The sequence below is a fragment of the Cololabis saira genome, chromosome 9 (genome assembly GCF_033807715.1).
Source record: "Cololabis saira isolate AMF1-May2022 chromosome 9, fColSai1.1, whole genome shotgun sequence".
Lineage (NCBI taxonomy): Eukaryota > Metazoa > Chordata > Actinopteri > Beloniformes > Belonidae > Cololabis > Cololabis saira.
The window spans coordinates 10,156,266-10,172,128 of NC_084595.1; positions in this window are offsets into that span (position 1 = coordinate 10,156,266).

Sequence of the window (15,863 nt, forward strand, 5' to 3'; positions counted from 1 at the left end):
GCACCTATAGTATTTATATTTGATATTTCCTGTATATTTTCAAAAACTTTGCAAAACAATAAACTAAACTAAACTAAACTAAACTAGGAAGTCTGTTGATTTAGTAGCAGAATGTTCTTTAAACTGAAGCAACCAATAGTTGTGGACAAAGAACAATGACGAAAAAACGTTTTGTATCTTTGAAGCAGCGCATAGGAAACGTTTGCAATATTTACCTCAGCAGGTTTCTGTATAGGTGTGGAGGTTAGGTCGCCTTCATGACACTAAGATTTGCTCTTGTTTGTTCTCTTTCTCAATGTGCGACATAGTGCCATAAAGCCATACAGAGTTATGGTGAGATGATTACAGGGACCATGAGAGCTCTCCACAAAAGAAATCTAATATCCTGCAAAATGAAATTAAAGCAGATATTTCAATGTGAAAAACTCCTTTGTGTTGCCTAACGCTTATAATTTGGGCTGAAGAAGGAAGTTAACTATGTCCTCATTTATATATAGATTTATAGCAGCTGGTCGTCTGCTTGTTAGCTAGTCGCTGGTGTATAAATAAAACAAAAATGTGTTACTTGTCTGTTGTTGCTACAAGTATCTGATGTGAACATAAGTATGTTTTTAAGTTGTAAAATTAAAAAAAATATGCAGGTTTAAAGAAATGTTACATACCCACATTGATGCACGCTTGCAGAACTGCATGCTGGTACTTTGACTCGACTTAATGGTGGGATTTTATCTCCCTTTGATGATCACAGGTGATCTCCAGCAGCTCTTATTTCGTTTTCCTTTGGCAGGTGTATCTCTTAATCACCACATACTTCGGTAAGCTCCAGAGGAATCATCCAGAGGTTCATCTGAGGCCGATGTGGCCAGTCAACAGCAGGGAATGACATGTGCTATTAAAACTGTGGCTGAGGGCCAGGTCCTTTGAGTAACTATCGTAAGTATGTGTCAACCAGTGTTACAGAAAGGTGATTACAGTTCCCTCCACCCCTCCTCCCCCCCGTCAGCGGTCCATGACAAGCTGGTAGAGTTCACCTCCCTTCACCTCCAAACACAGGAACCACATCAAAGCAGTCGAACCAGGCCACACTGTCCCCGCGTACTGGTTTGTTATTCTCCTCCAAAGGTTAATTACAGTGGGGATTCAAAGGGCTGGCCGGCCATCTGCAAGGAATTTGAGCGCTGAAATCTGAAATTCTTGTCAGGCCAAATGAAAAATAAACAGACCAATCAATCAGCACGCTGCTAAATTACATAACCCCCCCCTGGCGAGGTGGTTTGCTGGCACTAATGGTAAGTTAATGTCTAATACAGAAATAAGCTCGTGACCATCAACAAGAGACTTGACACCCCTATAATCCAATCTAGCTCCTGTGACGGGGCTACGCATAGGGTTGCCACCCGTCCCGTAAAATACGGAATTGTCCTTTATTTGAGAAAAAAATGTTGCGTCCCGTATTGAACTAATACGGGACACGATTTGTACCGTATTTTCATTAACTTTTACACCATATTCTAGTTGAATTATTGAAATAAGTTAACTTTTACACCATATTCTAGTTGAATTATTGAAATAAATTAACTTTTACACCATATTCTAGTTGAATTATTGAAATAAATTAACTTTTACACCATATTCTAGTTGGATTATTGAAATAAATTAACTTTTACACCATATTCTAGTTGAATTATTGAAATAAGTTAACTTTTACACTATATTCTAGTTTAATTATTGAAATAAATTAACTTTTACACCATATTCTAGTTGAATTATTGAAATAAATTAACTTTTACACCATATTCTAGTTGAATTATTGAAATAAATTAACTTTTACACCATATTCTAGTTGAATTATTGAAATAAATTAACTTTTACACCATATTCTAGTTGAATTATTGAAATAAATTAACTTTTACACCATATTCTATTTGAATTATTGAAATAAGTTAACTTTTACACTATATTCTAGTTGAATTATTGAAATAAGTTAACTTTTACACCATATTCTAGTTGAATTATTGAAATAAATTAACTTTTACACCATATTCTAGTTGAATTATTGAAATAAATTAACTTTTACACCATATTCTAGTTGGATTATTGAAATAAATTAACTTTTACACCATATTCTAGTTGAATTATTGAAATAAGTTAACTTTTACACTATATTCTAGTTTAATTATTGAAATAAATTAACTTTTACACCATATTCTAGTTGAATTATTGAAATAAATTAACTTTTACACCATATTCTAGTTGAATTATTGAAATAAATTAACTTTTACACCATATTCTAGTTGAATTATTGAAATAAATTAACTTTTACACCATATTCTAGTTGAATTATTGAAATAAATTAACTTTTACACCATATTCTATTTGAATTATTGAAATAAGTTAACTTTTACACTATATTCTAGTTGAATTATTGAAATAAATTAACTTTTACACCATATTCTAGTTGAATTATTGAAATAAATTAACTTTTACACCATATTCTAGTTGAATTATTGAAATAAATTAACTTTTACACCATATTCTAGTTGAATTATTGAAATAAATTAACTTTTACACCATATTCTTCACCTGTAGGCTATATTACATCTGGGCTGATATGGACATACGTAGCATAGGAGGCTATTTCAGCTGCTATATGGTTGGCTGTCTGTACAGTCATGCAAGTTCAATGCTATTAAAGCACTTTAAACTTTAAATCAAAGCATTTAGTTTTTTCATATAAAATAAACACATTTTTATTCAGTTTAGAAGTTTTGGGGCTTTTTTTTTGGCTCCTGGGCTGCTGAAATCAGGGCGTCCCTTATTTCTATTTCTGAAAGGTGGCAACCCTAGCTACGCATGTCGCTGTTACCGTAGCTATGAACAAGCGGATAACAAATAAGAGGAAAGAGGAGTATCCCTTCTTCTAGAAAGAAGAAGAAGTGAAAGAAAAGCAGCGAGAAGGGATGGGGGGGGCGGGTGATGATCATGCAAGCATGCCTTTACATCCACAGCCAAGGTTTCTACCCGGAGCAGTGTCATAACTCTACAAGTGGCGACAGTGCGTTTCAAGGCCTGCTGCTGTCTCTGGCAGCCCCTGCGTGTGCTATGAATAGACAGCTATTTGTGTTTGTGCAACTGAATCCAGAGCTTTTTATGATTGTTTACCGTGGGGGAGAGTCTCCCTGAGGGGCCGTCGCACTTGCGTCTGTCCCAAATTAATGTCTGTCTACCGCCAGAGCTGGGTCAACTAGTACTTCACACAGGCATCTGTGTTTTTCTCTCCTCACCGGTTTTCCTCAAGAGAGGCGCATTTGAAAAATGAATAAATAAATAAATACATAAATAGAGCAGCGTTCATCATACGAGAGCACCCCCACCTCCACTTCCAAACGTAGCTCTCCAGGACTGATTGCCTCTCTCCGGCTCTTTAGACTCCTGCTGTGGTTTGGTGAAACAAACCGCAAGAAAATGTATGCGAATGCTGCTCCAACCCCGTAGGTCTGTTTGACACCCGACGTCTTTCCCAAGATTGCAGAGCACTTTTGTTTATTCTAATAAGGCACAGAGGGCCAAAAGAGAAAAGTTAACAGGGTACACCGCTGCAGTACCCTTTAGTCCCTATTTATCATTCCAGTATGGAGAACAGCCGTGTCTAATTGCTTGAACAGCTAAGTGTGTGTGTGTGTGTGTGTGTGTGTGTGTGTGTGTGTGTGTGTGTGTGTGTGTGTGTGTGTGTGTGTGTGTGTGTGTGTGTGTGTCTGAGTTGTGAGGTGAGTCCCTTACAGAGCAGCAGAGCAGCCTCACATGGTTACAATGCTTCCTGCTCATTGTTTTATGTGTCAGCATTAAACGGAGCCACATGCTCATGCGCATGTGGAGGGACCAGTCATCTCTGAACACGCTGGACCAATTTACATCGGCTCATGACTAGGGAAATCAATAAATGAATCAATGAAAATGTTAGGCATCACGGCTGCAGACATTCATCGCTCCTAAACGTTCAGTTAGCCAAAGATGTGCCCAGTCCCCTGCAAATCACCTACATGTGTTTTGGAGTTGCCCATCTTTGGCTGGTTTTTGGAAAGACATTTTTAACACACTGTCAGAAATTAGTAATATGCACGTTGAACCAGACCTCATCATTGCACTGTTTGGGGTAGTTTCAGCCACACCACAACTCTCCAAAGCAAGTAAAGATGTAATTGCCTTTGTTTCTTTATTAGAAAGATGTTTAATCTTACTTGGATGGAAATCTTCTGCAGCTCCTACTCATGTGTCTTGGATCAAATCTATTTAAACTGTATAAAATTGGAAAAAATAAGGTGCACATTGAATGGGTGAACAGACAAATTTTACATCACACACCTTTTTTCTCATATATTAAGAAGCTTGATTTCCCTGCGGTTCCAGATTAATGCTATTTCTCCTAATTGTGTGCAGGTATTTTTTTTTTTTTTACATATGTACAGGACTGTCTCAGAAAATTAGAATATTGTGATAAAGATCTTTATTTTCTGTAATGCAATTAAAAAAACAAAATTGTCATACATTCTGGATTCATTACAAATCAACTGAAATATTGCAAGCCTTTTATTATTTTAATATAGCTGATTATGGTTTACAGTTTAAGATTAAGATTCACAGAATATTCAAATTTTTTGAGCTAGGATATTTGAGTTTTCTTAAGCTGTAAGCCATGATCAGCAATATTAAAATAATAAAAGGCTTGCAATATTTCAGTTGATTTGTAATGAATCCAGAATGTATGACATTTTTTTTTTTGTAATTGCATTACAGAAAATCACAATATTCTAATTTTCTGAGACAGTCCTGTATGTAACTTAGTCAAGGCGTACTGTTGATGTGTTGTTGTTTTTTTTTGTGCAGTTCTTTCTTTGTTTTAGGACTATTTTTGTTAATGTCCTTTACCTAGGCATTATAATTCATAAGTGCATTTATACTGTTAATGTTTGTCGTGCCAAAAATTCAATAAAAAAAAGGTGGGTGTTTGGGGGGGGTTGACACGTAGGATTCTTTTGCGGTCTTGACGTCAGAATGTGGTCTTGACGGCAGAGTTTTTGCGTAAGCTGGGCGTGCCGTGGTGACTTACGCCGGCCCGGACGGTGCAGGTGTCACGTTCTCGGAGTGAGTCACAGTCTACGTGTCTTTCCGAGCCGTCACCGGCGGGCCGGGGGGGGGGGGGGTTGTTGGAGCACCCAGCAAACATCAAAAACATGAAACCCGCTCAGCTGTCATGCTCCCTCCGTGCCTGCGCCGACACGTTTAAGTGTGTACACCTACATGCCGTCAAATTATTTGCGTAAGAGAGAGAAGACATCCAGCAGCACAAAGGTGGCCGGGCTTCAGGTCTTTAAACCCTTTCACGGTGATACATGGCTTGACATATTTTGCCAGCTTCGCCACGTAAAGACGTAAAGACCTGTGGTCAAGGTACCAGTTCAAACCGAGGGCATGACATTTCCAACTTAAAGATTCAGCACTTGGGGAACTTCATGGTTAACAAATGCAGCGGCATGCCAGATGTTTGACACCCCTGGTCAAAATATCTGATGCTGACAAGGTCATGTTATGGCTGCCTTCAGTAGCAAGAGGCATGAAGAAAAAACGATGCATTTCTTTAATATTCAATGCAAAATTACTGTTCTTTTTACCATTTTTAATGGTTTGGAAAATAGAAAAACATTAGCAGGAATGGTTCGGGCATGTTGGATGCGGTCGTGTTAACTAGCAACCCTCTGGCGATGTGACGCAGCGTGTACGCAGTTTTTGCTGCCAACTTTTAATCTTTTAGCTCTTGTTTTGGGGTATGTTGTCCCGTCTTTCTGAGAATGAAGTCTATTTCTGACTAAATTTTGAGCAATCTTCATTCCCTGCTCTTTTGAGGATTATACGTAAAAGCTGCTAATGTCGGAGTAACACATCCAGCATGTGTCCTTTGCAGGTTTTAAGATAATTATTCTCTTATTGCTCTTATTCTCTTTATAGTTTTACCTCTTTACACATGGATTCAAGAATGCAGCAGATTATTTAACTAAACCTATTCTTCTCCCTTCGTTGCATGATCGATCCAAACCACCAGCAGTTTTAGATAAAGTTCTTTACTCTTGTTTGTTTTCATGCCTTTGCTCACTGAAGTGAAAAAGTGCACTTTCCACCTCATCAGTCAACATGATTTCTTTCCAAAATGCCTCGGGCGTTTTCCCAAACTTTTGCTTCTGACTTTAGCAGTGAGCAACATTTTTCTTAAATTGGTTTTCTGGCGATTCTGAATTGAAGATCACATTTGTGGCGGCACGGCTGGTCTGTAGAAGACGACACCGCAGCTTCAGTGTCAGCTAAGTCTTCCCCAGGGTATTCTGCGGTTAAGCAGGGGTTTTAAGGTGGTTTCCTGACAATCCCCGTGAGGTTTTCTTGATCCTCAAGACCTCATCTTGGCATTTCTAAGTGTCTTAATTCTAAGGGGTCAGAGTATTCTTCACCAAATACTCTTCACCGTGTACAAACAGCGACTATTGTGGTCTGAAACTTGGTTAAAGCCTTTCATGCAGGTTAGGATTCGAGCACTGGTATGCACCGTGCAGAGGTGTCAAGTAAAGAAGTACAAATACTTAGTTACCTTACTTAAGTAGAAATTTTGGTTATCTATACTTCACAGGAGTAATTATTTTTCAGACGACTTTTTACTTTTACTCCTTACATTTTCACGCAATAATCTGTACTTTTTACTCCTTACATTTTAAAAACAGCCTCGTTACTCTATTTCATTTCGGCCTTTAAAAAAAAAACTATCCAGTTAAATTGCTCCATCTGGATAGAGTGAATTTGGTTGTGGTTGTTTCAGATGTTCTTGTCCAGTTTTGTTCTTACATCCGTTCCCTCAGATTCCTGCAACTAAACTTGGATGTACATTCCAATAAAGGTTAGGATAAATGATAACATGCCTCTGAAGTTTGACTTTTTGCACCATTACAATACTTATAGGCAACTAGTCATCATATCTCCTGCTCTCTGAAACACATGTTAATGCTCAATAGTACACATATATGCTTCTTTAATATATTTGCATTATACTAAGATTCATTCATTTTCAATGGCTTTTGTCCTTAATGGCTTTTTTCCCCCTTACGTTACTTTTACTTTTATACTTTAAGTAGTTTTGAAACCAGTACTTTTATACTTTTACTTGAGTAAAAAACTTGAGTTTTCAACTTCTACAGGAGTATTTTTAAACTCTAGTATCTATACTTCTACCTGAGTAATGAATGTGAATACTTTTGACACCTCTGACCGTGCTGTGACTTAACCAGGTCACTGAGGCCATGCAGGTTGTGCACACAGATGAACAGGAAAGTGTTGAAGACGGTCTCTTTGCCCAATATGGACTGATTGTCAGTCATCACATCAGAAAGTCAGTTGATATAAATCAGTGTGCAGCGTGCAGCCATCAGCTCACTCAGCAGCAGCCCGAGGAACAGACAGCGCTTTGACAATGGAAGAGTGATGGCTTTAAATATATCCATCAACAGTATCGGCAGTAAATCTTCATCATGTTTACGGCCTCCCGGTGCTGAGGGGGTCGAGGGGCAAGAATGTGTCTTTCAGAATCCCTTGACTCACCCCGTCTCCCGCCACGTCTATTTGAGACGACCAACGTCTCCCTCCGTCCATCCTCTTCATACAAATACCAGTGGGTTTGTAGCAAATGTAAACAATAGCAAAAACACTTTCTAATAAGAAACGCACGCTCATTGTGGCGCTTTGATGCTATAGAGATTTAGAGTTCATTTTATTTTATCAAAGAATTGAGGTGTATTAGTATAACTAGAGAATCTGAAGCAGGTTTTTAAAGCTTTACTGCTCATGAGGTTCCAGGTTTGAGGTGGGACCACCGCTGGAGATAAATGCCACCACTTCCTTAACTCCTGTCCACAAAAATGCTCATAAGGAATTCAAATTACACAGAGGATGCAAATGAACCGTCTTATAGTCAGACAGCAGTTGATGAAGGCTGCGCAGCTGATGGCCATTTTGTAGCTGCAACACTTTCCCAGAAAGAAGTGCGGGTATAAATGTATCAGGGAAAAGTTGTGGCTGTATCCTGCCCCTTAACTTTCCTCATGTTTTCTCCGGCGCATAATTTCTGGCATTTATCCTGATAACGATAAAAAAAATACCAATACAAAAACCTCATCAACGGGAATTTATCCTTCTTTCTTTCTTTCTTTCTTTCTTTCTTTCTTTCTTTCTTTCTTTCTTTCTTTCTTTCTTTCTTTCTTTCTTTCTTTCTTTCTTTCTTTCTTTCTTTCTTTCTTTCTTTCTTTCTTTCTTTCACTCTCATATATTTCTTCCTTCCTTCCTTCCTTCCTTCCTTCCTTCCTTCCTTCCTTCCTTCCTTCCTTCCTTCCTTCCTTCCTTCCTTCCTTCCTTCCTTCCTTCCTTCCTTCCTTCCTTCCTTCCTTCCTTCACGTATGTTGTGCGTCGATTTAACGCAGAACCATAAATCAGCTTTACACAAAAACGTCATCAACGGGAATTTATCGTTTTTACCGCGAGATGACAAATTCTTACCGTGGGGAATTGTTTTGACGGTATATCGTGAACGGTAAAATATCACCCATCCCTACTGACTACACGAAGCTCTCATCTCAAACCTCAAGCCATGATAACTCCAGTCTGATGCTCTGCAGCCTGGAGCTTTGCAGCCTGGAGCCCTGCAGCCTGGAGCCCTGCAGCCTGGAGCCCTGCAGACTGGAGCCCTGCAGCCTGGAGCCCTGCAGACTGGAGCCCTGCAGCCTGGAGCCCTGGAGCCTGGAGCCCTGCAGCCTGGAGCCCTGCAGCCCTGTAGCCTGGAGCCCTGCAGCCTGGAGCCCTGCAGCCCTGCAGCCTGGAGCCCTGCAGCCTGGAGCCCTGGAGCCCTGTAGCCTGGAGCCCTGGAGCCTGGAGCCCTGCAGCCTGGAGCCCTGGAGCCCTGCAGCCTGGAGCCCTGCAGCCCTGTAGCCTGGAGCCCTGGAGCCTGGAGCCCTGCAGCCCTGTAGCCTGGAGCCCTGGAGCCTGGAGCCCTGCAGCCCTGTAGCCTGGAGCCCTGGAGCCTGGAGCTCTGCAGCCTGGAGCCCTGCAGCCTGGAGCCCTGGAGCCCTGCAGCCTGGAGCCCTGTAGCCTGGAGCCCTGCAGGCTGGAGCCCTGTAGCCTGGAGCCCTGCAGCCTGGAGCCCTGGAGCCTGGAGCCCTGCAGCCTGGAGCCCTGCAGCCTGGAGCCCTGGAGCCTGGAGCTTCCGCCAACAGAGCCATGCGTTCAGCAGAAAAAGGGGGGCTAAAATCATATTAAGATTCCCACACGACAAAACAACCCTGAATCCCACTGCAGTTATAAGTAACGTCTACTTTTTAATCAAAGTCCCGTGCCAAAAACTGCACATTAAACTCATTAGCTGAGCTCTTACAGTAGGGCAGTGCGTACAGAGTGGTATTTAAACAGTCATTTCTAATTTCATCGAACATAAAACTTCTGAGCTGTTGTTTGAACTCCGCCCTGTCTCATTTTCTTTGCGGTATTTAGGCTTTGTGAAGACTCGGAGCTGCCTGTGAAAGTGGATCGGGGAGAATGGACCAGTTGGCTCGCAGCGCCGAGCCGAACACATTACTCCAAACGCCTCCCCTCCCCGACTCCAAAAGGGCCCCTGATCCGCAAACACGCAAGGCTCTTTATAGCTAACATATGCACAACTCTTAACACAAGTGCACTGTTTGGATGCTGAGGAGCTGTTGGCTACCGTCACGTGAATGCGTCCTCTCAGTTCTGACCGGACCAGCCTCCAGGTACCTGTCTCCAGCAGAGGCAGATGTTTGCTCTGCCGCCGCCGTAAATGCTGCCCACGGGTCAGTTAAGGTCGACGCGGTCTGGCGGTCTCAGTCTCCAGCCCTGATCTAAACCCAAATATCCTCGGTAACAATAAATTACACACGTGGTTTTATCCTTTAATTTGGGAACTTTTAGAAAAGCTTCAGAGGTTTATCTACACCGGGGGTCGGCAACCCAAAATGTTGAAAGAGCCATATTGGACCAAAAACACAAAAAACAAATATGTCTGGAGCCACAAAAAATGAAAGTCTTGTATAAGCCTTAGAATGAAGACAACACATGCTGCATGTATCTATATTAGTTAGAACTGAGACAACTTCTCGCTACAGAGAAAACATTCAGGCAATGAATGCAAATGATTCGCTCCAAGAAACGTTGAATCCTCTACGGAAGAGTATTAGGGCCATGCAGGAGAAAACATATTTGAGAGGGGAAGATTGTTTTTTATTTTGCACTTCGAGAAAAAACTTGAAATGTCAAGAAAAAAGTCGAAATATTGAGAAAAAAGTCAAAATGTCGAAATTAATGTTGAAATACAATTTCAAGAATAAAGTCGAAATTTCGCCTTTTTCTCAACATTTCAACTTTATTCACGAAATTTTGACTTTTTTCTCGACATTTCGACTTTTTCCTCGAAGTGCACAATAAAAAAAATCTTCCCCTCTCCAATATTTTTTCTCCTGCATGGCCCTAATACTCTTTCTACAAATCTTCGTTAACAGAAATGTTGAAATTTAATATTTATTCTACACATTTTTGCAGCATTGGAAAACGTTAAGAATGTTTGTCATGTTTGTCCTCCTACAGAAACCATATTAAAACAAAAAATGTATTTCCCTCCCCCATCTATTTCCATTTTCAAACATTTTTGAAAAAGCTCCAGGGAGCCACTAGGGTGGCGCTAAAGAGCCGCATGCGGCTCTAGAGCCGCGAGTTGCCGACCCCTGATCTACACCAACAGGTTGAGGTCCAACCACATCCAGTTGTTTTCCTGTTGGCACAGAACTAGATGGTTTGCTAGAGTTTGTGTTAAATGTCCTGCATGAACTGCGGTGAAGTTAAATCGGCATATCTGTCAGACTTCAACTGGTAGGACAGCTCCACTTACAGATAACAGATGGATCGTTTCTCCACTGAGTCAGAGTATATTTTGAACTTGGACTGGCTGACCAGCTTTTTGGGAATAATACCCTGGAATGTCGAATAACTGCTGTTGAGAGTTCACCACAGCTCCGTTCTTCCTCTGGACAAACGTCTGCAACATTTCCTCACCAAAGGAGTCACCTGCGTTTGGTATCTTTAACATTATAAGGGAAGGGATTGAATGGGACCTGTGAAAAGGGAAAATATGCGATATGTGATAACACTTTTACAACTTTATGTCAACAATTTGTTTTATTTATGGGCATTGTGATGGAAGTGTGATTTACGGCTTTCTAGATCCTCTGTAAAAAGTTTAGATATTTATTTTTCAAGATCCTCTTCATTGTAAACAATGGTATGAGTGATCAGAAAGGGATGTTATCGTCCTGCTCCATCATCAAACTGACACAAAGCAGGGAATTTGCGCGCGTCCGCTGACTCATTGTCTGTCTTCACTTTCGGGCGAACTCTTTGGTAATCAGATTTTATGCAAAACAGCAAATTGCACTTGTGACTTTCCATTCGTACGCACATATTTACATGTCTGGGCTTAGTGCTGAAGAGGTGCCTGCATGTTATTACTTTGGATGGGTGTGCAGGAGAGCAATTTTATTCAGTCTAACAAGTTGTGGCAAGAGTTTTGGCGGGGCGCTGCAAATATGCCCACACTTTCAACTTAGTTTGTTTGGCCTGCCTGTGTGCATGTGCTTGTGTGTGTGTGTGTGTGTGTGTGTGTGTGTGTGTGTGTTCAGGTTGAGACTCGGGCGTCTAAACACGCCTGTTTCCCCACAGCTGTGTTGAGCAACAGCTCCAAGACGGGTCCTCCTTAAGGCCTGAGGGCAGACGGCGGCTGCAGCAAACAGGCCGGCCCAGTGCGCCGATGCAGACGAGTCTGATTCACAAGTTTCCATCAACAACAGTCTGAAGGCTCTGTCAGCATCTATCCTCATTATTATTATTATTTGTCATTGTTGTCGACAGTCTGGGTCTGACTTTCAAGACACATCCCAGAACTACATGATGAATCCTCCTAATCCTTCAGCAGAAAATATGCTTAAGGGTTTCATGCAACTGGTTTCAAGCATGTCATTAAACCAGCTCCTCAGCTCTTGGATGAGGAGTCACGTACTCTTAACCAACGACACAGCCTCACTTTGCACAACATAACTGCGCTTGTGGACCTCTGGGAGCTCAATGGTCAACACTTTGGTAAACAGGTGACATGTGTTGCACGAGACTCTCTCCTACTTTAACCTACATTTAAAAGGTTAATCAAACGGCCACAACCTGTTGAAGGTTTATTATTGCTTCTTGTAAATTCTCCATCTGACCTCCAATAAACCAGAATTCACCAAAAATTGGAAAAATCAAACACAATGAAGCATGTAGTCTGTGTGATCATTTCTCTCATTTGCAGCAATTAAAAAACCCACCTCCTGAGCTGTGATTACTTGATGCTCACATGGGAACACATCAGTTAGCATTTGCAGACATATAACATAGTATGCACTTCATTTGAACTAGGAAACTGAAATGTACTCTAGTTCTTAAACTCTTCCATACAGAGTTAGGCCCAGTCCCAATCCCCCCCCTACCCCTACTTTTCAGCACTACCCCTAAATTTTGCGCGTTCCCGTTAGGGTAGTGGTGTCCCAATTCCTCTTTGCATCTAGGGGTAGTGGGCATAACGAGGGCTAGTGTGTATGAATCTAGCCCTTCACAGCGAGGGATTTCAGATGCTGACTCGCTGACCGAGGGCTACAGAAAATTCCCAGAATGCTTTACGTCGTCATTTGCAGACTGAATCAAACAAAAAAACATGGCGGACATTTCTAATTTTTAGTGAATAAAATCAATATTTTGAGTTAGTTTCTGCATAAAAAATGCGTTTTGATTACATTTCTAGCGAGAAATATATATTTTACTTTCATAATATTCACTCAGTGAATGTACATAATCACTCGCTTGGACGTTGTTGCGAAGTCTTTTCAGATCTCGCCAGAATAAAGGCTGATTTATGGTTCCGCGTTACACCAATGCAGAGCCTACGGCGTAGGGTACGCGGCGACGCGCGCCGTACACCGTACCCTACGCCGTAGGCTCTGCGTCAATTTAACGCGGAACCATAAATCAGCTGCCGAGCCGGCAGCCGGCTGTACTCCTCTCGAAATTTTCGGAGCAAATTTCTAAACAGGCGTTATTTGGATGAACTGAGCCCAGGTTGGGGATCTTAACGGTTACTTTCACGCCTGAAAAAATATTAAAACTTAATAAAGTGGCATATTAACAGCTTTTGGCTCTGGGCTTCCTGATATGGTGTGACGTTTGTGCAAACGTAATTACGCAGTCGCTTACGTACCCGAACGTAAACCACGCAGTGATGTAGCAAGCAAAATGTAGGGGTAGTGCTGAAAAGTAGGGGTAGTGGGTGTATTGGGGCTGGGCCCTGGGAAGATTACAAGGGCCCTAAACATTTGTGGCTTGATTTTTAGGGGTATTGGTAGTGAGGGAGGGCTAGTGGTAGAAAGTAGGGGGTGTATTGGGATTGGCCCTTAGTCTGGCTCCTCCACATTCAGCTTTGATTTGCAGGGAGCAGCACCCATGGATGCAGAAGAAACTGCGTCTGAAAGCTACTGGATCTGTGTACCACCAGTTAGAGGGATGAGGCACTTGATGACGGCAGCGTGACAATCAGACTAGCGTCAACTAAAGACATCAAAATGAAGTGCAGTGAAATAGGGACGACAGTGCTGATCTAAGCTTCTTGGATCCTGCATGAGTCAGTACATAAAGTCTGGCCCCGCCCCTTTGCGACCGGGTCTGTAGGTTCTGGACCAGGATGTGAATCAGAGACTCATTTCACCAAAGAGATTGACTGGCCAGGCTAGGAGTTTTCCAGTTTCAAATGGGAAATTTGAACTGCTACACCTCTCCCAGTTGGGTGTTCGACCTGAAATCAACATCGGTTGGAAGATATTGTTTATCAGGACTCCTTTGTGTTTGTGTTTCCTCAGATCAGCTGCATCCACAGTATCCTTGAGCTTCTGTCTGCACATGTGTATCTGCAGTATTTGTATGTGCAACTAATCATGAGGCTTATTGTTGCACGCTGATTAGCCAGATCTTGCTGTTAAAACCTGAACAAAAATGAGTTCTTTGAGAGGTTTCTTTAGTCTGTGAAGCATATTTGTATATTTGAAAAGAGGCCCAGGTACTGTCACCGAGCAAAACCCACTGATATTTTAATTAGTTTAAAGTAAACAAGGTCATTGCACTTGTTTCCTCCAGATTCCCTTCGGCTAAATCAGAAAACTCCATCAGTGTGTTTCGTAGCTGGAGGATAACTTATATCCAAGCATTGACTCTCTGATCCATTCTCTAGTTACTGTTTAAGTGCACTTTAATTGCAAACGCATGAATAAGATTAAAAAGCCATTTTGTCATCATTATTTCCACACACAAGGTCTACCTGTCTAATAACAAAGTCTGCTCTCATATGAAGCACCTGTGCAGCTCAGACTACCAACAGGCTACAATATAAAAACACATGTCAAAAACGTTTTTGCTTGCCTAAAGTCATGAATGTTCATATTACGTAATATTTGTAAAGACATCAGTATTCAAATAACAGAAAGTTCATTTTTTGACTCAAGAAAATTAATAAATCAAGTCAAATTCATCCTCTTCATGTACCATGACAGTTTCAATAAAGGTTTTTCATCTATCTATAGATCGATAAATCCTCAGTGACCGGTGCTGCCGGTGAGCTTGATGAATGGACGTACGTGAACAAGAAAGCTGTCTGACCATCTCACCCAGCAAGCTCGGCAAGTTGGAAGCACATGTAAGGTGTTGACACCACCGAGAGGCACACACGACAGCAGTTTGAACTGGAGAGCAGCCATGTCAAATGTGGTTTGTCACCAGAGTCCAGCAAACTGTCCTGTGACCTCTGAGGAAGGCCGGCTCTTGAAGGAAGCCTCCTGCTCGCCAACTTCCTGTGACTTGGGGTAGGTTTAGTCTACGATTGGGAGAGAAACGAGGGCTACTGTCTGTTGGTTTCCTTAGCTTGATCGAACCAACGATTACCCGTGTCAATGTGTGTATGTGTTTCCATCTATGCTGATTACACATGTGGACACATTTGTTGGTACCCTTCTATTAAAGGAAATAGGATTCACAATAGTCGCTGAAATAAACTGAAACTGACCAAAATATTAAGAAATAATGATTTTCTATTTCTTTTTTTGCTGGAGTGGCAAACCGGGGTGGTGGTCCTTCTGTTTAAAAAGGGGGACCGGAGAGTGTGTTCCAACTATAGGGGGATCACACTTCTCAGCCTCCCCGGGAAAGTCTACGCCAAGGTACTGGAGAGGAGAATATGGCCGATAGTTGAACCTCGGATTCAGGAGGAACAATGCGGTTTTCGTCCAGCTCTATACCCTCCGCAGGGTGCTCGAGGGTTCATGGGGATTTGCCCAACCAGTCTACATGTGCTCTGTGGATCTGGAGAAGGCATTTGACCGTGTCCCTCGTGCCATTCTGTGGGGGGTGCTCAGTGATTATGGAGTCCGGGGCCCTCTACTAAGGGCTGTCCGGTCTCTGTATGATCGGAGCAGGAGTCTGGTTCGCATTGCCGGCAGTAAGTCAGACTTGTTCCCGGTGCATGTTGGACTCCGGCAGGGCTGCCTTTTGTCACCGGTCCTGTTCATAATTTTTATGGACAGGATTTCTAGGCGCAGCCAGGGGCCAGAGGGGTTCCGGTTTGGGAACCACAGGATTTCGTCTCTGCTTTTTGCGGATGACGTTGTCCTGTTGGCTTCATCGGACCGGGACCTTCAGCA